Here is a 25,024-nt window from a genome sequence, read left to right on the forward strand (position 1 = left end):
ATACAATGCTAGAAATCTATTTAGTTTTGGTTTGGAGTTCAATTTTAGGGTTTGTATAAAACCGTTTAGGATTTCAGTTTCAACCATACTTTTGGGTTTTTATTTGGATTTCAACTATATAGGGTTTTACAATGGTGAAAATCTTCTTTGGTTTGGCACAATTTGATTGGTCGGATGGACTAGAGTTTTGCTTTGGTGGCATGATCTTACACTTTGATACCTTCAAAATCCATCAAATGATTCTCGTTGGTGCCAAGTGTCTAATATTATTCATCATGTATGGCTAAGATCTTGCCAAGTGTCCAAATAAAACTTATCTAACCTAATTTAGACATTCCATATCGTGATTTTGAAAACATTGCATTTTGTGCTCGTATCGAGGTTACTATTCACTCTAAAAAAGTGAACTTATAAACTTAGTACTGAAAAATCCTAAGTATTCATATGAACTTACAATGAAATTCATTTACTGAAATTCAACACTGATGTGCTCCTAAAAATAAAAATACAGTTTTGAATAAGCGTTTTATTTGAAATTATGAAAATGGACTTATTGCATCATAAAATCCTAAATAATTAACTGAATCTAATGGCACAGACTACTCATTCTGACACTTCTAACTACAGGGTTTTCATGAGGTTCCTAAAGCCAATAGAAATTCCACCACTGAAGTTCTAGCTGGCTGTTACACTTTGGCAACTCGCAGATGGTGGAATGGAAATGATGAACGAACCTTATGCATCCGTAACTGGGAGTAACCAACCGAGGTCCTTGCATCCGAATTTTAACAACTATCTAGTGGTGTTGGATTGGGTGTTTCAAAATGCAAAGGAGATCCAACATTGTGTAAGGCTCTCATGTGTTGGTTTTGAGGACCAATTTATGGACCATTGAGTTTGGTCAGATGTGATCTAGCTCAAAAGTTGAGCCTAATTCAATGAAGAAAGGAGATAGAGAATTGAAGAGACTTACCTGGTTGGTTAACTATGGGGCAAGAGATGGGAGCTCTAGTTGTGGGATAACGAAGGGTTGGGCATTGACAGGTAGAAATCAACTCGACAATTGGAATGCAGATGTTTGTCCTCAAGAGATGAAGTTAGAAGTGATCTTTTTAAACGTGATAAGAAGTTTGTAAGGATGTCAACAAGTGGGCTTGTCCTATTTGCCTTCTAATGGGGCTTCATGAGGACTATTCTTAATGTGGGATAGAAAGGTAGTAGAAAAGATGGAGGAATGCGTGGGAAACTTTATGGTGGCTTTTTTGTTTAAAAACACAAAGGATGGTTTGTTATGGCCTCTGTAGGTTTCTATGGTCCAAACTTAGATAATGTGAGAAAGTTTTTGTTGGATGAGCTGGCAAGAGTCTATAGTTTATAGGGCATTCCATGGGGCATTGAAGGTGATTTTAATGTCATTTGATTTCCAAGTGAGTCATTAGGTTTTTCATCTTTGAGCTAGACCTACTGGACATCCCTCTTGTTGCTGGTGATTATACTTGGTCCAACACTTGTGAGCATCCTTCTTGGTTAAGAATAGGTAGAATCTTGGTATCCGTAGATTGGGAAGCACACTATCCGTATATTATCCAAAAATTACTTCCTAGGTTTCGTTTAGACCACTTCCCTATTATCCTTGATTGTGTAAGAGATTGAAGTTTGAAGGGTTTGTTCATAAACTTTAGCAATGGTGGTCCTCTTCCACTTACTATGGCTCCCCTAGTTACATCTTGGCATGCAAGCTTAAGGTGTTAAAGACGGACCTAAAGGCTTGGAATGAGTAGGTGTTTGGCAATGTGGAACTCCAAAAAGAACTCTTTATTGTATGAACTTAAGGGTTTGGAAGGTGTTGAGGAGGTTGAGATTCTCTCAGATGTTAGAGAGTCCCTAAAACTCATGTGAATATGGACTTAGAAAGGGAGATCCTAATGGAAGAAATCTCATGGAGATAAAAGTCGAGGGCTTTATGGTTGAAAGAGAGAGACAGGTGTACCAAGTTCTTCCATTGTGTAACTAACTCTCATAGGAGGAATGCCATTGAAACAATGGTGGTGGATGGTGTGGTTATTTCTAATCTTCCTGATATCACATACCATATCAATTAGTATTATGAGCACTTACTCTAGAACATCGAACCTTGACAGACTTACTTTTGATCTTCTTTAATCAGAGGACATGGGATGGCTAGAGAGGCATTTCAAGGAGAAAGAGATTTGGAAGTGCTCAAGAACATAGTTGGTGACAATGTCCTAGGTCTTGATGGGTTCACTATGGTTTTCTTTCAAACTTGCTGCAAGAGTGACAAAAAAACCAAAGTCTTTTTTTTTGGGGGGGGGGGGGGGGGGTGTGGTGTTCCATGAGTTTGGAAATTTTGAAAAAGTCTCAAGTGTAATTTTCATTGCTCTTGTGTCGAGAAAACACACAGTCGTAGAGGTAAGAAGATTATCACCCCATTAGCCTGGTGAGTGGGATGTATAAAATTATAGTGAAATTCTCGGCAAATAAATTGAGCATAGTGATGGAGAAGATCATATAAGAGCTCCAAAATTGCCTTTGTAAACGGTAGACAGATTCTTGATTCGGTACTCATCACTAATGAATGTTTAAATAACAGGATCAAGTCAGATTGGGTTGTGGTGTCCCCAGCCCCCACTTGGGATTTAATAGTGACTGAGATGTCAGGATGTGCAACACAAGACTACACACCCCTCGTATATGACAGATAATTTGCATGCCCCTAGATAGTCTAGCAATATGCAATAAACGTTCAATGAAAAACAGTAAAAAGGTAATGAAAAATCTAAGCAATGTAATAGGCAATTGCAAAATACATGGTACTTAAAAAAAAAAAAATACTTTTGTCCCTAAACTTGTTTTAAAATACCATCATTCATAACGAGAGTCTCAAAACATAATCAGAGTAACAAATTCCCAAAACACAGGACTAAAAGTTTCTCTCTTTTTTTTTTTCCTTTCTTCTCACTCTAGAAATGGGCAGGCCACCTAAACCTCTGTAGGTTCTCATTATGCAATCTCCCCATTGTCAGGGATCCATTGGGAGACAGAATCAAGCAAGCTCCCATTGACTTCCGCATTTCTGGTGATGGGAATCCTAATTCCATAAAGAGCCTCATTCCATCCACATAGATTGCGCTAGCTTCCTCGAGAAGTCATGTTACTTGATTCAGGTTCCAAGAAAACTTCAAAACCTATAAGGGATCCAAACACAAAACATCAAAACTAGGGTCGTAATGACCCCTCAACAATTCATGAAGAAAAGGAATAGTGCATTCCAACACAACCGATGCATAACGTATACATCCCCAAATGGTGTACTTGTCTTCTATCAAAGAACTGTCTAGATTCATGCTTTGGGATTATCGGGCGTACCTATAACTACTTCTACCATTCTGGGACATGAATGATATTGGAAAAATGTAACAGTGAGATTTCAAGAAATCTTAGTAAGTAATCACAAAACATACCATAGTTAACACAGGCATACAAGAGGTATATCATGCAATGCATGTATAGACATGTACTTGACACGTGACGTGACTGAAGACTTGACTTATGCATTTGACCTTTTTCAAAAGACGTACTAGAATCTTTGACTTTTGGAGAAAACATACTTTTTTCATCATTCTTATCTTACTTAATCACGTGATCCAGAGCATATCATATCACATGATTCACATGATGTGATCCAGAGCATATCATAGAGTCACGTGACCTCATTCTTATAACACTTGTGGACACATCACAGCTCCCTTTTTGCACCGCATGTTCCTGCTAGTTATCGCACCACCAATGGTCCGTGCACAATGGTGAATATGTCTTAAACATATTCATATCATAGTAAGATGATAGTACTTTGTCGAGTTACTTGCCTTAATCATGGCACTCATTAGCGTTAGGTGCTACCTCGCTCCGGCATCCTTTAAAAAGTATCCATTTGGGGCACGTTGACAGTTCTTTGTCGACCCCGGCGTTACCACTCCATTCTTAAGCACTCCAGAGTGGGCAGAGGAGTTCCACTAGGACATTCCCCTGTCCTAGCATTTGGGGTCATGATAAAAATTTTCTTTTAAAAACACTACTTTATTTCCAAAACACTTTTTGTTTTTTGAAAACGTTTTTATTTGAAAATCACTTTTCCCAAATGCATGTGACATGAGACTTAAGACATACGCTCTTATACTTAATAAATGACACATGAAATGTCATGCATGAACTAACCATGCATAACACGTTTGATTTATAACATGTGACATCCCCTTTTTACGTGTATTTTCACTGAAGGAGTATTTTAATTTAATTAATATATTGGTTATTTTATTTTAATTTATTCTATTTTAAATTGGTTTTATTTTATTTGATGTGGTGTTTAATTTATTTTAGTCATTTTATGATTTTTAAAATCGTTTTCGTCGGATCAGTTTTTGGACTCCGGAGGTGAGGACTGGACCTCATTTTCTTTCTTCATCTTTTCTTTTCTCTTTTTCTTTTTTCCCTTTCTCATTTTTCTTTCTTTTTTCTTTCCCTTTCTTCTTTCTTTCTTTTTCTTCTTCTTTTTTTCCTCTCTCCCACGCGCGACCTGCTCTCTCTCTCTCTCTCTCTCTCTCTCTCTCTCTCTCTCTCTCTCTCTCTCTCTCTCTCTCTCTCTCTCTCTCTCATCACTAACGTCGTTCAGTTGTGCAGCCCAGACCCGCCGCTCGCTGGCAACGTGGCTGACACTGCCCCCACCGGTCAGCTCCCCTCCAGCTGGCTCACCACCCCACCAAAAACCAGCCCCTCCCGTGCCGCCGTTAACCCCCTATAGCCCATCTATGCCGCACGGCTTTTGGCCGTTTCCGGCGCCGTCACTCCACCTTGGGCCACCACCTTTTCACCACTTCATCCCCTGATCCATTGCCGGAGCGACTCCCACGAGCTCAACTCCGATTTGCTCCTTTTTTGCTTTCACCGCCATTTCCACCGCCACCCACGGCCAAAACTCACTTCCATTAGTTTCATAAACATCTCTAGGCCATTCCCTATCAATTTCAAGTCTTGGTTTGTCCTCGTTCGAAAGTGGGTAATTTACAACCCACGGCCACAGTGTAAAATATACTGTTACGTTGCTTTTTTTCCATTGTTTGCAATGTCGTGATCTTTCAAAAAATACCTTATAGCGCTGTAAGTATCTTCCAAACTCTATTTTAGATTTAAATATATTTTTACTCTTACAATAAATTATTTGACTAGTTGGTTGATTCCGGACTGAGTCCGATGAGTTCAGGGGTCGGATGGATTGATGACGGAGTTGCTTGGTTTTGTTGATTTTGTGATTGGTTGGATGTTTTGTATCTTGAGGTGTGCATTGCATGTATGTACATGTGTTGAAACTTGAAAACTGGGCTTTCAAGCGAGAAATATTTTTGGTATATGTGAACGATTGGATTGACTGGTTTAAGTCAGAGGCACGTGTAGGGATGGTAGTAAACAGGGAAGGTGGCAGAATCCTGCCTGTGGTTCCCGCCTACGTTGCACGCGTAGGGATGGTGGTGAGCAGGGATGGTGGTAGAGTCCCGCTTACGATTCCCGCTTGCGATTCCCGTCTACAGTGCTCTGATGGTTTGGTTTTGGGCCATTATCGGGGATAATGGCGAGGCTATGTTTAAAGGGAATGTTTTGGGTCAAAATGAGATTTTGGCGTGCATGAAAAAAATGTGGTTTTATGGGTTATGTGCATTTGGTATTCTTTCATGCATATTATTGAGTTTAATATGTTTTTATCTTGTGACATTTGGATCTTTACTTACCTATGGCATCATTTTCGTACCGTAGATTTTGATGCAGAGGTCAAGAAGGAGGAAAAGGAGGAGGCTGAGCCCGAGGAGGCGACTCCGCCGGAGTATTGATTTGGAGTTTATGCTTTGTAGTTTGGTGTGAAACGATATTTGTGGCTTGTAATATTTTATTATGTATGTTTTGAACGGGTTTGTATTAAATATGGAAAAAATTCTGGTACTTAGTTATATGACCTTGTTTATCCGCTGCGTGTTTTCTTTTGCACACTTGTTGCATGTACACACACTTGACACTTAGTGATAAGGTGATGACCCGTGTTGTCATCATCTCGATGTTTCAATTTCCACGTGTATGTACGTGGGATTTGGGGGCTTCACATAGCATGATAACATATAACATATGAGATATCAAATTTCATACATAGAACCATGAATTTAAGTCTCGGCCGAAACATGCATTCATAAAATCATGAAAGATCATCACTTTAACATGCTTCAAACTTCATCCAAGATACTTAGAATTCATGATATAGTAAAACAGGACATGAAATCATGACATTTGAGCAAGATCCGAATTATTCAAGGCATGATAAAGCCGAATCATCAGGAGTTTTAAAACCTCAATATCTTTTTCCTCAAAACAAAAACATGTAAAGCATTTTATCACCATTTGTCATCATAAACTGATTCATGTTCATCATTCCATATTCATATTCCAAATTTGTAAGAGTATTAAATCAAGCAAACAAGAATAGCAATCAAAACAACAACAACAATAAAAAGGATTTAAACAAATATATGCAAGTATTAACCAATAGCAACTTGAGTGTATACTTACAAAAATCCAATGATTTAAAATAGTAAAAATCTGGGAATACAACGTAGTCTTATTAGAAATCCATACACAAAAACCCTACGTTCCGAAAATGTGAGTGAGTGTGAGTTTAGGGTGCTTTTCCAAATGTTTTTCTCAAAACAAAAACCCTAGGGTCGAAACTCCTTCAAAGTTCAAACCCTAGTTTATTTTTCAAGTGAAAACTGAAACTTAAACCTTTCTAAAACTTGTGTTTTCTACACTCAAAGTGCCAAGGGTATTCGGGTTTTTTCTTCTCTCTAGGAGTGAAACCCTAGCTTCTCTTTTTCAAGTAAAAACCGAAACCTTAGTCCCTTAAACCTCATGTTTCTTTTATCGAAAAACCCATAGGCATCTAGGGTTCATTCTTTCTTGAAGAGAAAACCCTAGTTACCCAAGTGAATGTGTGTGGTTGTAAAGAAAAGAGTTGAAACCAAATGGGGAATAAGAAACTTCCCTCTTGGTCGTCTGTGTGTGCGCGTGTAAGAGAGTGGGATGGTTCTCACCTCCTTGAGCTTTTCCCCTAGCTGAATGGTGTAGCTTCTCTGAACCCTTACTGCCCAACCTTAGAAAGGATAGCTAATGCATTCCACTTATTGAACAAGGTTCTATGGTCGGTCCACAACCCCTGGATGCCGAAGGCGTCCTTGGGGTGATCTCGTAGTTCCTACGGGGTGGAGACGATGGGGTCGGTCCATGGATTTTCTTTCCTTTTGTCGCATTTCGATCAAAGGGTTGAAGGGAGATAGTGCATCAAGCTGTTCGCAAGGGCCAACTTGGGGAGAAATGGTGTGCTTGGATCAGACACTACATATCCTCGCCCACTTTGCTATTTTGGGGAATGGCACACCAGTGGATATTTTTAACAGCTCACGGGGCTTTAAAAAAGATGATCCATCATCTCCATTACTCTTCTTTTTTCCTTTTTTTTTCTTTTTTTATTTTTTATTTTATTTTTTTGTAATAGAAGCTTTCAGTAAAATGATTACAAGTATTGTGGATGGCGTATTCCTTTCTAGACTCTCAATGGAGGAAGTAAACATGGGCACATTAGATATCTCTCACCTCATATTTGTAATGGCACTTATCTTTTACGGGGCCAACCAAGATCATATTCAAGCTTTCAGAGCTGTTCTTTGTTTGGAAGCTACTTCTAGATCGAGAGTGAACCTTGCCAAGTCATAATTGGTTGTAGTTGGGAATGTCTCTGAGGTGGAGATTTTGGCCAACCTTCTGGGGTACAAGGTATTTTCTTTGCCTGTCAAATATCTTGGCCTTCCCTTGGGTGCCTCCAAATCTGTCTATTTGAATTGGGTGATTGAAAAAAATGAGAGAATGTTGGCTTGTTGGAAAATGATGTATCTATCCAAAGGTTGGATGGTTAATTTGATTAAAAGTACTTTTTTCAAACTTAGATCAATTTCTTATCTTAGTTTCCACTACTCACCAAGATGGCCCTCTGTGGGGAGGTATGGATGAAGAGTTAAAATTCCACCTTGTGAATTGGTTCCAAGTATGCACCTCAATTTTTAATGGCAGTTTGGGAGTTCAAAACTTGTTGGTTTTCAATAAAACTCTTTTGGGCAAGTGGTTCAACTAGAAAGAGGGGCCTTATGGAGAGCTATTATCGACTCAGTTTGGTGATGGGATGGATAGTTCTCAAACAAGGTGAGTGGATCACATGGGGTGGGGCTTTGGAAGCCTACAGATGAGGATGGGATGCTTTCTTCAGGCATACTTGTTTCTAGGTGGGTGACGATTTGAGAATTAAATTTTGGCATGAACTTTGGAGTGGCAATAGGCCCATCAAGGAAGCTTTCCTAGCTATTTATGACATTTCATGGGTGCAAGCACCTTCAATTGAAGATCTTCTTGACCTATCTAGTGGATCTCCCCAGTAGAACATCTCTTTAGAGCTGCACAACACTAGGAAGTGGACACTTTCTCTGAGTTTTACAATCTTGTATGCTCTTCTAGAGTGAGGGTGGAGAGGCTGACAAGTTGTTGTGATGACTTGTGAGGGAAGGGGGATTTATTGTTTTTTCATTCTACAAGTCTCTCACCTCATGCAATGCAAACCCATTACCTTGGAAGTGCATTTGGGAGACTAATGCTCCCCTAAAAGTAGCTTTTATTGTATGGACAACCTCATTGGGGAAAATTCTCACTTAAGAAAATGCCATGGTGGTTCTAATTTGTCCATGGTGGTGTCTTTGGTGGAAGTGAAATGAAATAACCTTTGAGGATCGTCAACGGTCAATGGACGAGGTTAGACTTCCATTTGGTTAAACTCTAGACCCTTGCAAGTCACCCACATCACACAAATTAGGTAAAACATTGGCACTTTGTGGGCCCTAGAAATTGTTTGTACCTAAGGTTTGGCCTTAGACCTTGGGGGAACATACCCCCAAGACCAAGGTCCCTACCACTTTCGCCAATGCCTAGGAGTTAGGCATCTTTTTTAGTTACACAAGTAAACATGATCACATTCTTTCGAAATCTCTCTATAAACTATTATGAACTACCAAAAATAAAAAATGGAGTTGGTGCATAATTGAGTGAGGATGAGCTCGATCCAGACAAGAAAATGGAGTTGATTGTGATGTTTGTAGAGATGGTTTTGGCTACCATTAAGAAAATAAAGCAAATTATTTGATGATTCCATGATGTTAGTTACAGACTATGTTATACTAACGTTTTGTAATAAGGCATTGATACTCCCTAACTATGTTATGTTACAATTCATAGCTTACTTGACAGGCATTTAACAAGGTATATTTTTAAGTCAATATGAAGTTGATATATTTGTTGTAATACCCAGGCCCATAACTTGGCCCAAGCTATGAAAATATTAGCCCTTTTGGTAAACGACACTATTTAGGTAAGGGATATCTTTTTCTTTTCATGTTTTTTTTCTTCCCTCCCATGACAGTTTCCACTCCATCTTCCCTTCCCCAACATTCTCACCCCTTCTCGTGCTATTTCAAATCTGCATCCCCCAAGATTTTTCCCAACCGTTTCCCCTTCTGTTACCCACGTCCTCATTTCTCTCAAATGCTCTCTCTCTCATTTTTACCTGTTTCCGTGTTCTAAGATCAACCTTGTTCCTCCTCAAGTTCCCATAGCCAACCACCTAGCCCGTGTACAAACAACTCGGCATCGAGAGAAAGGAACCAACCATGTACAGCATCTAAACCCAAGGTCTCAGACGTTGCACCCTCACAGCCTTCCCATAGCCCACTACCAGGCCACATGAAATCATAGCTACCATCGCATGCTAAGAGGCCTCTATTTTCACTTGCCAAAAACAAAGTATGTTTCCTTCTATCATTGCCTCCATGCAAGCCGCCCAGTCATTTGCCATCCATGTGTCGTAGCCCAGCCATGAACCCACAAGTGGAGCCACCGAAACAAGACTCCATGGTCGGACCGCAACCCCCACGTAGCATGGTCCGTAACTCCCTCTCCCTCTTTCTCTTGGGTTTTATCTCTCTCTGTCTCTCTGTCTCTCTGTCTCTCTGTCTCTCTCTCTCTCTCTCTCTCTCTCTCTCTCTCTCTCTCTCTCTCTCTCTCTCAGTGCTCTTCAGCCAAGCCGTACACTGTTGATCTTGTCCAACCACCGCTTCCGTTGTCCCTGGCCATTCTCGATGAGTTCGTTGTCGCATAGCCCATTGGTTCTGTATTTTACGTAAAACTCAAGGATGCCTTTTAAGTTGTGAGAATAAATATGGGCTTACGTTTTTACCCTTATTTTTAATCTATGGTAGATATCATATTTAGGACTTACTAATTTTATTTGCTACCCATAGTAGCCTCGTTCTACCTTGTTTCAAAATTTATATTTTTAAATGTGCTAATTTCACATTTATATTCTGTGAAATCAAGTTTATAGCTAATATTTTTATAATTTGATTTTTGTTAGTAAATTGTTAGTGTTTAAAATTTTAGTAAGTGTTTAAACTTTTATTTTTAAACACTTTAAGCCTATTATATGGTATAATTCTTGGATAGTTTTAAATTTGATATGATTAGTATTTTACGATGATTTTTAATATAAGTATTATTAAATATATTTTATGAACTACAATTGTTTAAGAAATTTATGATTTCCTATACTATGTTAGTTGTATTAAATTACCGTTTTAATAATAGTTTATAGAGATATTTGTTTTAAATATGATTATGTTAATTTTTGAAATGAATTTAAGTTGTTTCACCATATTTTGATAAAAATTATATTATAATAAGTTAAGATTATTTTTATTGATAATTGTATTTATTAGATTTCTGATAACTAGATAGTTATCAAAGCTGTTTCTGTAGTATGATTTTTAAGTAGATGGAGAGTTTTAGCAATCCTTTTAGAAGCTTAGTAGCGTTTAGTATTCTGTATAGGTGTCGATTGGTTTTCATTCGGCTTGATTGTGGAAAGATTCAGAAAAGCTAAAAAGTCTATGTAAGTAGGATTTATATACTAGATTTGCATAAAAAGAAATGAACTAAGGTTGGTTTATAAAATGTGCAAGTTATGTTTTGAAAAGAGAATGTGAAAATAACCTCAGTCATGTGTTATGCATTCACTCACGAAATCTATATGAAATAGAAAATGCTTTTTGACATAAAAAGTGTAGACATGAGCAATATTTGACATGTTTTGAAATGTAAAAAAAAGAGCGAATATGATATTTGATTTTTTTTCATGTGATATGAAATATTTTGGATTTGTTATTGATCATTCAAAATGATATGAATGTATTCTGCACATGATTTGATATGATATAAATATGAAAAACCTTTTGGCATGCTTATTTGTTTTTATTCTAATTCTGAATATGGTTCTGATATGATGATACTGGTTCACGTGATATGGTTGGTACCAACATGATATGATATGAGTGCACCCACTTTGGAAGCAAAGTGGACTTTTATGTGTTCTTTCCTATGTGCACACTCAGGGCTCCGAGATTGAAAAGGGAAAAATTTCACAATATGATACTACCTGATAATATGTTTTGAGATCTGCATGTGAAAATGAAATGTTTATGTTTCTTGCATATGAAACTTTATGAAAAGGCTAATGTTGTACACATTAGTATATGTGCTCTGCTTACTAAGTTGTTGATAACTCACCCCTTATCTTCATAATATTTTTCAGATGATTTTGGATATTTCAGCTGAGGATCAGATTATGAAGCATTGGGTGAGATGATTTAAGAATGGTGGTTAAGCTTAGAGAGTTTCTATATGTGTATTGACGAAGTTTATTAAGAAATTTTATTGTGTTATGATGACTTCGCATTTTGGAAAATTAATTATATTGAGCAAATTAGTTTGAATCACAATTTTTATATGATATTGGGAATTTGGAGTCTGTAATTATATTATTGAAATATGAGTTTAATTGATCGGAAGTAACTCTCTGACCTCTGTGGGACGAGGGCGTTACAATTGCTATTAGAGCTAGGTTTGTGGTTCTGTAGACTATAAACATATGAGATTTGGATATCTATGGGTTTTAGGGAATAACGTTCATATTTGAGGTGTAGAGATTTAAGGACTATAAGGATGATGATGTAGATATCTAAGGTTTGAGATTCTATTGGTTGAGTTTGGGAATATGAGTTTTACTGAGGTCAAAGGTTTTAGAAATTCTGTAGGTCCAAGATATGATTTTGAAGATATTTAAGGATTCCGCATTTGCATACTCATGGAAGGTGATTTACGTCATCTGAGGTTTAGACGTTTTGCGTACTTTAAAAATGTTCTCTATGATATTGAGATTTTGGATTTTGTGTATATTATTACAATGAGTTTAGATCCGGTAGGCTTATTTTGTGGACTTTAAGAAATGATTTTGATAAGATTTAAAGTTTAGATTTTGAATAGAGCTGCCCGCCGACCCGACCCGACCCGAAAATAGAAATACTCGACCCTACCCGAATATGGTTTATACCGATTAATGGTTAACCGATTACTCGAAATCAATGTACATTTCACAGAAAAACCCAGAAAGATCTAGAAACCGGAGTCTCATCCAAACACAATGTCATAGGACCGCGATCTCTGCTCGACTCTACCTCCCAAGTCTCGACCAAACCCACCACAAGAAGCTCCCCCCCATCTGCACTGAATCTGCCGCTGCCTCCGACCACTTGCAGTACCTCAACAATTTGGTTGCACAAGATTGCCTATTTCCTTTTCTTCAGCTTGCTGTTCTTCTTTTTCTACTAATACTGCTTTTTCCTTTTCTTTTTCTTCTTTATCTTGTTCTGCCTCTATTTCTTCATCTACTACGTTCTCCTCCTCCTCTTCTACCGAGTCTTGGATATCGTCGTCTCTAATGAGGTGAAGTCTCAAGCATCCATCTTCTCTTGAAGCTCGAAGAATCTCAGTTCTATTGATCCTCATCTCGGTGAGCTCAAGCCGTCCATCCTTCCTTACTGCATGGAGAAAGAAATTTCTCTGGCCGTTCGGGCTCAACGACGAAAGAGGTGGTGGAAACTTCTTCACTTCCCCACCCTCTTGTCTGCCATTTAATTTTCTTCCTCGTGCTCCTTTGAAATCGGGTAACGGGTAATACCCGTTCTTGATTTTATCCGTAAACGGTCCGGGTTTTAGGGTTGGGTAATTTCGGGTTTCGGATCGGATCGAAATTTCGGCCTTTTTGTTCAGCCCTAATTTTGAAGGTCTATATAAGTTTGGCCGGAAGTTAGGTTTGACATTTGTAGACACTAATATTTGAGATTTTGGACTTCGCTCTTATTTTATTTTATATATATATATTTTTTTGCCGATATACTTCTTTTATTCATTTTTTGGGTAAGTATCTTGGTCCAACCTAATAAAAATTTTATTGGCAACTCAAGTTAGCGTTTTGATTATAGTACTTTTGGAAACTATTTTTTTTTTAATAAAGATTTTTCTTGCATCTTTTGTAAAAAAAGAATTAAAAAAAAAAAGAATTTAGGTGCGAGTTAATTCCTTCTATAGTCATTAACCATTTATGTCTAATTTTTGATTGCAATCATTAGACTAGTTTCTCTTTCACCAACTGCGAGAAGGTCCCAACTTCACCGCTGCATCTTTGATTTCCAATCATTCCTGTACAACTACCCAACCCTATCCACCTCATGGGTTTGATTTGGCATATGGATTTCTGCGTTCTTGGGTCACTCCAAAACAAAAGGATGGTAAGGATATCATGAGTACTAGTGTGTGGTCATCAGACATAAATGTGTACTTAATGACTTTTGATTGTAATTGAGAACGAGAGAGGATATCTAAAAGTATAAGTGGGTGTGCATGGATTTGGTAGACAATAAATTTTTTGTTATTAAAGTGTGGTAAAAGTTATCTTGGTAGATGCGGGAATGGATTAGACTCCATGTTGATGTATTTATGCATCCTAGTTTTAGAAATTTTTGCGTAGTTATCAGAGTACACAACAAAAGCATGGTTTGTGGTGATACGATAGTTTGCAAGTAAGCTTAATGATGATTGGGAAATGAGTTGCGACTCGAGATCACGTAGGTTTTAATATCGTGGTTATAGATTCCAAGTTTGAAGATTTATAAGAATGAGAGATTTTTGGGGATCTCAAGTTAAGTTGGATTTCTTCGTGAATTGAGTGTGAGATTAAGGACTGGAGAGTTTTATTTTACTACTCATTTTAGGTTAATAGTTCTATGTGCTATGTCAGATGAAGTTAGGATAGGAGGATAGGAAGTTGGGTGAAAATTTTAATAGGCTTTTAATCGAGCTATTGTGGAAGTTTATACTTTGAAATGGATTGCATACTTAAGTGTAATAATCGATACAATGTGCATGAGTGTGTATGTCTAGAGGGAATTGTTATTAGGCTTGTAATTCAATTGTTAAGGTTTATATTTTAGGCTTGAACTAGATCATGAGAGGTATGAAGATCGACGCTCGGTGTGGGAATGAGTTTGCTAAGAAGACTAGGAGATAGTTAGGGCGACGGGTGAAAATATTGGAAAGTTAGGATCTTGGAATATAAACTTTGACATATTAAACGGGGATTAAAATAGGCAAGGATTATGAGGAAAAAAATTTTAGACTTTGCTTTAGGTGCAACAAATTTTGAGGACAAAATTTTTTTTAAGGGGAGAAGGATGTAATACCCAGGCCCATAACTTAGCCCATGTTGTGAAAACATTAGTCCTTTTGGAGAACGACGCCGTTTAGATAAGGGATCTCTTTTTATTTGTATGAATTTTTCCTCCCTCCCATGACGGTTTCTACTCCCTATTCTCTTCCCCAACGTTTTCACCCATTCTCATGCCATTTCAGAACTGCATCCCCCAAGATTTTCCCCAATCGTTGTCCCCTTCCGTTACCCACGTCCACGTTTATCTCAAATGCTCTCCCTAATTTTTATCCCTTTCCATGTTCTCAAATCGACCTTATTGCTCCTTAAGTTCCCATAGCCAACCACCCAGCCCGTGTACAAACAACTCGGCACCAAGAGAAAGGAACCAACCATGTATACCATCTAAACCCAAGGTCCCAGACATTGCACCCTCACGGCCTTCCCATTGCCCACTGCCCAAGCCACGCGAAGCCATAGCCACCATCGCAAGCTAGGAGGCCTCTGTTTTCACCTGCAAAAAATAGAGCATGTTTTCCTTCGATCACTGCCCCTATGCAAGCCGCCTAGTCATTTGCCATCCATGCGTCGTAGCCCAGCTGCGAACGTGCAAGTGGAGCCACTGCAGATCACGAAGCAAGACTCCATGGTTGGACTGCAACCCCCATGTATCATGGTCCATATCTCTCTCTCTCTCTCTCTCTCTCTCTCTCTCTCTCTCTCTCTCTCTCTCTGTCTCTCTCTCTCTCTCTCTGTCTCTCTCTCTCTCTCTCTCTCTCTCTCTGTGTGCTCTTCAGCCGAGCCATACTATCTATCTTGTCCAACCACCGCTTCCATCATCCTTGGCCATTCTCGGTGGGTTCGTCGTCACACAGCCGGTTGGTTTTGCATTTTACTTAAAACTTATGCATGCCTTTTAAGTTGTTAGAATAAATACGTGCTTACATTTTTACCCTTATTTTTAATCTACGATAGATATCATATTTTGGACTTACTAATTTTATCTGCTGCCCTTAGTAGCCTCGTTGTACCGTGTTTCAAAAATTATATTTATAAATGTGCTGGTTTCACATTTATATTCTGTGAAATCAAGTTTATAGCTAATATTTTTATAATTGGAATTTTGGTAGTAAACTGTAAGTGTTTAAACTTTTATTTTTAAACACTTGAAGCCTATTATATGGAATAAATCTTGGATAGTTTTAAATTAGATATGATTAGTATTTTACGATGATTTTTAATGTAAGTATTATTAAATATATTTTGTGAACTACTATTGTTCAAAAAAGTTATGATTTCCTACTACGTTATATGTTAGTAGTATTAAATTATCGTTTTAATAATAGTTTATAGAGAGAGTTTAAATATGATCAAGTTAATTTTTGAAATGAATGTAAGTTGTTTCGCCACATTTTGATAAAAATTATATTATAATAAGTTAAGATTATTTTTAATGATAATGGTATTTATTAGGTTTCTGATGACTAAAGCTATTTCGGTAAGATTTTTAAGTAGATGAAGAGTTTTAGCAGTTCTTTTAGATGTTTAGTAACGTTTAAGTATTCCGTATCGGTGTCGATTGGTTTTCATTTGGCTCGATTATGGAAAGATTCAGAAAAGTTAAAAAGTCTATGTAAACAAGGTTCTTATGCTAGATTTGCATAAAAGGAAATGAATTGAGGTTGGTTTGTAAAAATGTGCATGTTATATTTTGAAAAGAGAATGTGAAAACAACCTTAATTATGTGTTCTACATTCACTCATGAAATCTATATGAAATAGAAAATGCTTTTTGACATGAAAAGTATAGACATGAGTAAGATTTGATATGTTCTGAAATGTAAAAAAAGAGTGATATTTGATTTTTTTCATGTGATATGAAATATTTTGGATTTGTTATTGATTATTGAAATGATAGAAATATGTTCCGCACGTGATTTGATATGATATAAATATGAAAAACCTTTGGCATGCTTATATATTTTTATTCTAATTCTGAATATGGTTATGATATGGTGATTGTAATAGCCTGCTAGAAATTCATTGGTAGAATTTATATAGACTTTAGGAAGCTCGTGAGCACTCCGTAAGTTTTCATAAATTGACTAATCGCAAAGGTTTTAGTCTGTTAACATAGTCAGTGGTATCACTCATTATAGTGTCAGAAATGTGATTTTAATTGTTTGAGGTAGTTAGAAGTGTCAGAATATGTTATGGTCCACGCCACTAGACTTAGTTGAATATTTAGGAATTTATAGCGCAATAACTCATTTTCATAATTTTGAACGAAACACCTATTCGAAACTGTGAAATTATTTTTAGGAGCACTTCGGTATTGAGTTTTGGTAAACGATTTTCATTATAGGTTAATATGAATATTTAGGATTTTTCAGTACTAAGTTTATTATGTATTTTTCAGAGTGAATAGTAACCTTGATAAGCATACTAAGTGCAGTGTTTTTAAAATCACAGTATGGAATGTTCAAATTAGGTTAGAGAAGTTTTATTTAGAAACTTGGCAAGATCTTCGCCACATATAGTGAATAGTAATAGACACTTGGCATAAAGATAAACCATTAGATGGATTAAGGAAATCAAGATGTGAGATCATGCCACCTAAGCAAAACTTTTTTCATTTGATCAACCAAATTGATCCAGATCAAAGAGGGTTTCAACCCTAGTGAAACTCTAAATGGTTGGAATCCAATTGAAACCCCAAAAGTTTGGTTGAAACCCTAAAGTTGGCCTTCAAACCCTTTTTTATCTAATTTCTAGCATTGTGTTTAATCATTTGATTAAATCACTTCCATATGCTATTAATTTCTCAAATCCTTGTTATGACATCATTATCCAACATTTTAAACCTTGAAAATTTGATTGGGGTCAAGAAAAATTAGATTTGCTCTTGATAGCATCTCAAACCCTAACCAACCTCCATTTAACCCCAAATTGAAGCCCAATTGGTTGAGGCCTACCAAGACCCATGAAGTTGGCCACATTGGCAAAGCTTATTGAAAAAGTTTCCTCCCCCACATGGCAGACCATCCACTACCCTTAGCTATACTCAATAGTGCCTTGATGTGATGGAGAAACTCACCTCATTAACCTTCATACCTCACAGCTTCTGCAGGCAGTCCTTTCCCCTCACTATTCTCTACTTTATGTCACATAGCCACCTACAATCAATGGTCATTTAACCCCATATCTTCCCCCTCCAAAAGTCTAGAATCGTGCAAGACACACTTCTTTCTTTTTAATCAATTCTTTACCCCGTTCTTAGAGAGAAACCCAAAAGAGTTCTCTTGGGCAGATTTTTGGGTCTTTTTGCTTGGAGATTTTCAAGCCTTTATAAGTATTTTTACATGAAGACTCCTTCATAAACGTTGTTTCTATTTGAGTATAGTTTCCGTATATATATTATTTGTATCATTCCATGGTCATTTTGTCTGTAAAAAGTATTTTTAACCATGGTAAGATCATTCTGGGTGTGAAATTGGAGAGTATGTTATGTTTTGAAGGTTTTGACCAAGCTAATGGACATATATCTTGGTCTGAAAATTTTATGGAGTGTTGTTAGCATATGTTTATGAGTTTCTATTGAGATTTTGTTGCATGAATAAAGTTTTTGATGATAGATGTTCCTAGATCTAGAAACTTGAAAACTGGAAGTGGAAAAACAATTTTTGTTTGGTGAAAGTTTGAATATTTCGTGATCTGATCTTACTCTAATGGTTTTGATATTTTTATATGATGATACCAAGTCTCTTATTTTCATGTTAGGATGTTATTTTGAAAATATTTAGTTTTAGTTTTAAAGATATGATTCTTCTATGCAAGAGGATTTTGATTAGGCCTAAGATTTGATTTTTTTGGGTTAGATCCATGCTTTATTGAGTTTTAGCCAAGTGATTTTAAGTTGGATGGTTGGATACTCTTTAAAACACATTTTTAACCATGTGATGCTTTAGTTTGAAGATCTCATCTTTTTAAGCCATGGATCAAGAGATTTATCAAAGTTAGTTGAAAAACAAAGTTTCTGTTTTTGGACTAAATGGAAAACCAAAAACTCTAAGTGTTATTTTGTGATTTTGGTGACTTTAGTTTGATGATTTAAAACATGGATGATCTTAGGATGATGTTATGAATATGTTAGAAGTAAGATTTGATTTTTTTGAAATTTTAGGAGATGTTTTGATTTAGGGTCAAAACTTGTGATTCAAGTGTTTGGATCTTTTTACAAAAAAGTTTGGTGTTGATTATTATTTTTTTCTAAATGGATATTTCAAGTACGGTTTTAAACTTAGGATAGGAAGATCTTTGTTGTAAAATTTTGGTTTAAGCATGAGATTTGAAGTTGGAAGTAATTGCAACAAAAATCAAGAGAAATGACCTATGGATGTTTCGGCCATAGTAAGTTTTTCATAGTTGTGATTTGTTTTAAATTTTTTTGAGTTGATGCTTGAGTTTAGGATAAAGTTTACATGAGGAATGTAAATTTATTTTAAAAATTTTTGGAGTTAGGACGTGAAATCCTCAAGTTAAGGGTAAAATGATCATTTTTCCACATGTAGAGGGTAAAATGGTAATTTTATTCTAAGTTGTCTCTTTCACACATTTATAATTGTTAGTAATTAAATTTCTAACTTTTGGAATACCCTCTTACAGTTCCTCGTGTTTCGCGCTTTATTCTCGTAAAACTCGACGATCGAGGTTAGTTTCGAACTTACTATCAGTTTACTGTGTATGTATGATAGGTAAGGAAACTACAATTTATGTATATATGTTATCATATATGTCATGCCATGCCACGTCATTACATGTTTATCTGTTACGCATGATTTATTTTGTCACGAATGCTTATCTGTTACACAATCTATTCTGTCACGTATTGCTATATATTACAAGTATGTCGTATTATATTATGCCATCTATTACATGTATGCCATGTCACGTAATATTCACTGTTACATGTTATGCCATATTATGAAATGTTGTTTGCTACATGTTATGTCATACTACAAAATATTTCTATCTTAACTAAGTTATGTCTCTCAAGTTACATTCAAGTTATGTTATGTGACGTCAAAACTTTTGTTCTTTCGTATTCCATTCATGTTTTATCTCAAATACAGTTGTGTATTTTGAGAACAATTAAGTTTCAGTTATCAGTTAATTTATACTACGGTCAAGGATGATACGCATTGCCTGGTATTGCTGTCAAGGCTATGTGCTACCGAGTACTAAGGTGAAGGAGTATAATCTACCGTACTACAGATGGTTAAATCAATTAAGTTATGTAATGGTCAATGATAATACGCACTGCCTGATACTGCGATCAAGGCTATGCACTGCCAAGTACTACGGTGAATGAGTATAATAAGTCATTATGTTATGTTATGTTCACATACATGTTATGTTCATGTTTACGTTAAGTTTCAAGTTCATGTTCATATCATATTATGTTCACGTTTATGTTATGTTCAAGCTTACGTTCATGTTATGTTATATTCATGTTCACGTTAAGTTTCAAGTTCATGTTCATATCATGTTATGTTCACGTTTATGTTATATTCAAGCTCACGTTCATGTTATGTTATGTTTATGTTCACGTTATGTTTCAAGTTCACGTTCATGTTATGTTATGTTCGCATTCACATCATGTTGCTCGACATGCGAGTAATTGAGTTGTTGTATTTGCATGTCATTGAGTTATTTATGTTCACGTTATGTTTCAAGTTGACGTTCATATTATGTTATGTTCACATTCACATTATATTGCTTGACATGCGATTGATTGAGTTGTTGTACTTGCATATGTCATTGAAAAAAACCCTTGTTGTTGATGTAACACGTCCATGATATGATTGATGGCTTGTGCCACATCGTTATGAGTGTAATTGGTCTGGTTTGGTTTGGTTTTGAAAAAATTTAGGATCGAACCGGTATGTATCGGTTTTGCATTTTCAAAAATCGATTACACACCGGTTACACCTTAAACCGGTAAGTCCGGTTTTACCGGTTCGGTTTGATTTTCTGATTTTAGTATATTAAGTATATTAGTATTACTAATGTATTTATCAAAAGAAATATATTATAAGCAATAAAATGCATTTAATATATATATATATTATATTTAAAACATATGATGAAATAAATATTCATGTTTAAGATTAAAATGTTATGTTATAAATTATAATATATTATTACATACATAATTATATATTATATTAAAAATTAATAAAATATATATAATATGTAAACGGGTCTAATCTAGTATTGGAAAATATAAAATCGATTTTAGACCGAATTAGACTGGTTTTTAAAATGAAAGAACCGATTCCGAACCGAACGGGTTTATTTTTATATCCCTACACATCATGATAACCTTCGTCGCGAGGTCGATCTCCTTCATGATCACCCCTAGATCATTCATTTCGTGGAACCCTTGGTCGCACCATAATGAAATCCTGTCACACAAACCCAAGCATATGACTCTCTCATTGGACCCTCTTATGCAAACTACATATTAAGCCTATGGTATTCAAAATTCAAGTCTATGATGCTGAAGACCATATTCTATTTCTCTAATATTGTTTCTAAATGACATTATGGATTTAACCAGAGTTGTAAGGCTTTGACACCAAGTTGTGGCACCCTCAACCTTTGGCTACATACCGAGGGAGGATTCATGGTGTCAGGGATGCCAACTGGTCAGTAAGACGCCAATCCTTGGTTTTCATAAAACACGAGTGATATTAAACAACTAAAAATTCATGGACCATTTTTTTAATATGAACTTTTTTTTTTTTTGAAATGAAACATCATACTTTCATATAAATCAAGGGAACGGTGGTACACGATTAGAAAGTGGTCGATAGACCAATTCAACCGAATTCTCAGCTAGTTCTAAGGATTCCTTAGCTAGACTGTGAGCAACATGATTGCCACTTCTCCTAACAAAAACTACTTTCCATTGATTCAAACTAGAGAGCAACACCTTAGTGTCTAATAAAATCACGCCCACTCTATCCCATCTTTCAGCATGGAGGTTGATTCCATTCACAATCTAGAGTGCATCACCTTAATAGAATTCAACTCCAATTCCTTTGCCAAGGTAGCCGCATGGAAAGCTCCTAAGGCTTCAGCCAAAATAGGTTCAGTAATGCTGGAGATAGAGAGCTTCTTGGTGACCAAAACAGTAACTTCATGGTCTCGAGCCACCAGACCAGTGCCAATTCTAGCTTGAGGAACATCCACAGCAGCATCCCAGTTGATTTTAATAAAATCTGTTGGAGGAGGAACCCACACAAAAGGATGAATAGAGGCCATCTGAGTTGTAACCACTTTTTTAACTTGAGCAGCCTTGTAATCTTCCAGGGATTGAGATGCCTGTTTCAAAACCAGATTTGGGTGCAAAAAGGATCCCTCAAAGAGTAGCTTGTTTCTTCTTAACCATATACTCCTAGCAATAACTGAAAATAGGTCCAATAATTTCTGATCACACTGTATAATGAGGTGCTCATATAGCTCTTTAAAACTGACTTCCCTTAGAGAGCTTTTTTGGAAAACTATATGACCTTGACTCCAAACATCCATAGTAGAACTGCAACTCCATAGAGCATGAGTGGTAGATTCCTCTTCCCTGTAGCAAATATGACAAATAGGAGAATCCACTATCTTTTTCTTGAACAAGTTGAGCATGGTGGGAAGTGATTCAAGACATGCTCACCAGAGGAAGGTCTTAGTGGCATTAGGAACCTGCAGCTTCCAACATTCAGTCCAATTACTCTGGCTTTGTGTCCATCTGGATGATTGTCCCCTGAACAGTTTAAGAGACCCTTTCTGCGTATGATAGGCACTCTTAACAGTGAATGAACCATCTTTGGTGCCCAACCATATTAGTCTATCTTCAGCACCTAAAGAGCTGATGGGAATTCTTAGAATCACTGCAGCTGTATCAGAGCCAAGAGCATCTGTAATCAAGCCTTTATCCCATTGCTTAGTCTCATTGTTAATCAGTTTTGCAACTTTATCATCTTCCTGTAGGATGTGTACTGTAGATTGAACCATGTAACTAGTAGGTTGGGGCAGCCACCTGTCCTTCCATATTCTGGTTTTTTGACCATTTCCAATACGCCATAATGAGCCCTTTTCAAGTATTCCTTTTGCAGCACAAAAACTCCTCCAGATGAAAGATGGTCTAGTTCTCACCTTGGCTCTAAAGAAATCAAGTTCTGGATAATATTTCATTTTAAGGACTTAAGCAGCTAGAGAGTTAGGATATTGAATAAGCCTCCACCCTTGCTTTGCCAACAATGCCAAGTTAAAACTCTCAAGGTCTCTAAAACCCAGCCCTCCTGCAGCTTTCGATCTTCCCATCTGTCCCCAAGACACCTAGTGCACCTTTTTTTCATTGTGTAATTGGCCCCATCAAAAGTGATGCATAACTCTATTAATATCACTCAATAATGACTTAGGAAGTTTAAAGACCCCCAGGCAATAAGTAGGGAGGACCTGTATCACAACCTTAAGGAGTATTTCCTTACCTGTATGAGAAAGGAACTTATTCTTCCAGTTGCTTACTTTTGCTCTAATTCTGTCGATGATACCCTTGAAGGCAGCATTTTTGGATCTACCTATAAGTGCTGGTAATCCAAGGTACTTTTCATAACAAGATGAGGATCTAGTACATGCAAGACTCAAGATGTATTCTTTAGTTGCTGATCTTGTATTTGGACTGAAGAAAATGGATGTTTTTGTCTTATTAAGCTTCTGTCTAGAGGCTTCTTCATAGAGGTTTAACAAAACATGGATAGAGGACCACTCCCTTTCATTTGCTCGACAGAAAAGCAAACTTTCATTTGCAAAAAATAAATGGTTGATGCTAAGCTTCCCCCTGCAAATAGGAAACCCATGAATCAGTTTGGCAACTTCAGCATGGTTCAATAAGTTGCTTAACACCTCAGCTACTAATATGAATAAGTAAGGAGATAGGGGATCTCCCTGTCTAATCCCTTTTGATGGACTAAAGCTGCCTTGAGTATTTCCATTAACAAGAATAGAGTAGGAGACAGTAGAGACATATTGCATAACCAGATTTATCCACCTGTTGTTGAACCCCATTTTTGCCATGACCTTCCTCAAAAACTCTCATTTCACCCTATCATAGGCCTTGCTCATGTCCAGCTTGATGGCCATGTAGCCTTGCTGCCCTTTGCCTTTAGTGGACATAGAGCGAAGTGTTTCAAAGGCTACAATGACATTATCAAGGATCATCCTCCTGAGAATAAAAACACTTTGTGTAGGGGCAATAATAAGAGGAAGGATCTCCTTCAGTCTATTATAAAGTACTTTTGAAACCACTTTATAAATAACATTGCAGAGAGAAATAGGCCTAAAGTGCAGAACTGTTTGAGGATTTTTGACTTTTGGTATTAAGACAATGAAGGTATTATTAATAGGAGCAATCTCACCACCTCCATTTAAGACTTCCATAACTGCTTTAGTGACATCATCTCCTACAACTTCCCAATGAGATTGGTAAAATAAAGCAGGGAAACCATCTGGACCAGGTGCACCCATAGGGTTCATTTGAAATAGTGCAGCCTTTACCTTTTCAGTTGTAAATTGTTTGGAAAGATTGGAGTTCATCTCTCTATCCACTCTATGATGGACATGACTCAAGCAAGCATCCGTACCACTTGGGTTTGAGGAGGTAAAGAGCTCTTGGAAATACTGGGAAATAAGGCAGAAATTTCTCCCAGATCATTAGTTGCATTGCCATCAGCCTTTATAAGCTTTTGAATTCCATTGTTTTTCCTCCTCTGATTAGCACACCTGTGAAAGTACTTAGAATTTATGTCCCCATCTTTAAGCCACACTTGTTTTGCCCTCTGCTGCCATTTCAAATTCTCTTCCTCAAGAGCTTTGTCAATATCTTTCTTTAGGGCCTTGATAGCTACTGAATTTGAACCAGTGTTTGAGTCTTGCATCTTAGAAAGTTGGTTCAATTTAGTTTGAGTGTCCCTACGTTTTTTCCAAAGAGTTGAGCTCCAATGTTTTAAAGAATCCTTGCATCTATTAAGCTTCCTCATGACTGAAGTAACCTTAAAACCCTATTGAGTATCTTGACAAGACCAACTAGAATTAATGATGCTATTGCAGGCTTCATGAAGGTTCCAGCTTGCCTCAAATCAGAAAATCTTCTCTCTTTTAGTCTCTATGAATGGCCCCTCCTACCTTTTCTTCTTGCGTTGATCAATAAGGGGCAGTGGTC

General features: G+C 36.8%; 1 protein-coding gene across 2 annotated transcripts in view; it reads left to right on the top strand.

The window, feature by feature from the left end:
• Positions 1 to 11,981, top strand: part of LOC122304144 (persulfide dioxygenase ETHE1 homolog, mitochondrial) — a 31,793-nt gene extending 19,812 nt beyond the window's left edge. The window contains exon 10 of one of the 2 annotated variants that reach the window (XM_043116234.1): positions 11,798 to 11,981. The gene's annotated coding sequence lies outside the window, so the exon portion shown is untranslated. Of the gene's footprint in view, positions 1 to 5,826; positions 5,890 to 11,797 lie in introns of those variants that run through there. The other variant, XM_043116233.1, reaches the window with a different exon arrangement.
• Positions 11,982 to 25,024: the final 13,043 nt, after the last annotated feature.

Source organism: Carya illinoinensis, chromosome 3, assembly GCF_018687715.1.
Source record: "Carya illinoinensis cultivar Pawnee chromosome 3, C.illinoinensisPawnee_v1, whole genome shotgun sequence".
NCBI classification, from domain to species: domain Eukaryota; kingdom Viridiplantae; phylum Streptophyta; class Magnoliopsida; order Fagales; family Juglandaceae; genus Carya; species Carya illinoinensis.